Genomic DNA, 906 nt, shown 5'->3' on the forward strand with positions numbered 1-906 from the left:
CATTAATAGTTTAATTTAAATTAATAGTTTTGAAAAATACGCTAAGTCCCAGAAATCTGAACTCGAATACTTTCTCCATGTGGCGCCAAAAGCTACTGACCAACGCCTAGGTACATGGTTGGTACATGGATTGTATGCATGCAGGCGTACTGCCGTGCTGGACCGGAAAATCGCACTAGCTACTAGAACGTAGAGTAATTCCCCTAGATAGGTGCTTTTGCATGCCTCTGATCGACGACCATGCAACTTGCAACGTGCGACACGCGTAGGTAGGCTTCCCCATACAAGTTCCCTAGGGTAGCACCAAATTGCATACTTTCAGGCGTAATTTTCGGAACCGTGTACCGTGCATGGTACAAGTATCAGTAGCTCGTGCAATTTGTTTTGCATCGTGTTGCGGTTGCCGGTGCGTCAAGATAGGAGTGTTTCGAGACTTTTGCCAAGCTTGAGTGCCATTTGCAGGATAATTGATGTTCTAGCCACGTTAAACATGCCACTTAATGCCGAAAAGGAAAAAGCCGTTTTCTAGGGACGTCCTGTCAAAAAGGTTGCCATCAGCGCTTTCCTCTCGAGTTCAGGATTCTTGGACTTAGCGTTTTTTCACGATCCAATCAAAAGACCAGATCGTGAAATAAACAATTAATACAAGTATGTACTAGTACATCCCTTCAACCGAAGGAAGTACACCATACATGACCCGTACGCCAATCATCCAAGCACATGACACGTCGACTAAGTCAACACATCATACAACTTGGACAACCGACGGGCAAGTAGGTCATCTCGTACACGACACATCGACCGACGAGGTCAACACGCCATGCACAAGACATCCTACTACCAAGACCGACCACCTCGACACACGACACGCTAACCAAACATGGTCAACATCATCATGCGCAAGGC

Source organism: Anopheles merus, unplaced genomic scaffold (genome assembly GCF_017562075.2).
Source record: "Anopheles merus strain MAF unplaced genomic scaffold, AmerM5.1 LNR4000015, whole genome shotgun sequence".
NCBI classification, from domain to species: domain Eukaryota; kingdom Metazoa; phylum Arthropoda; class Insecta; order Diptera; family Culicidae; genus Anopheles; species Anopheles merus.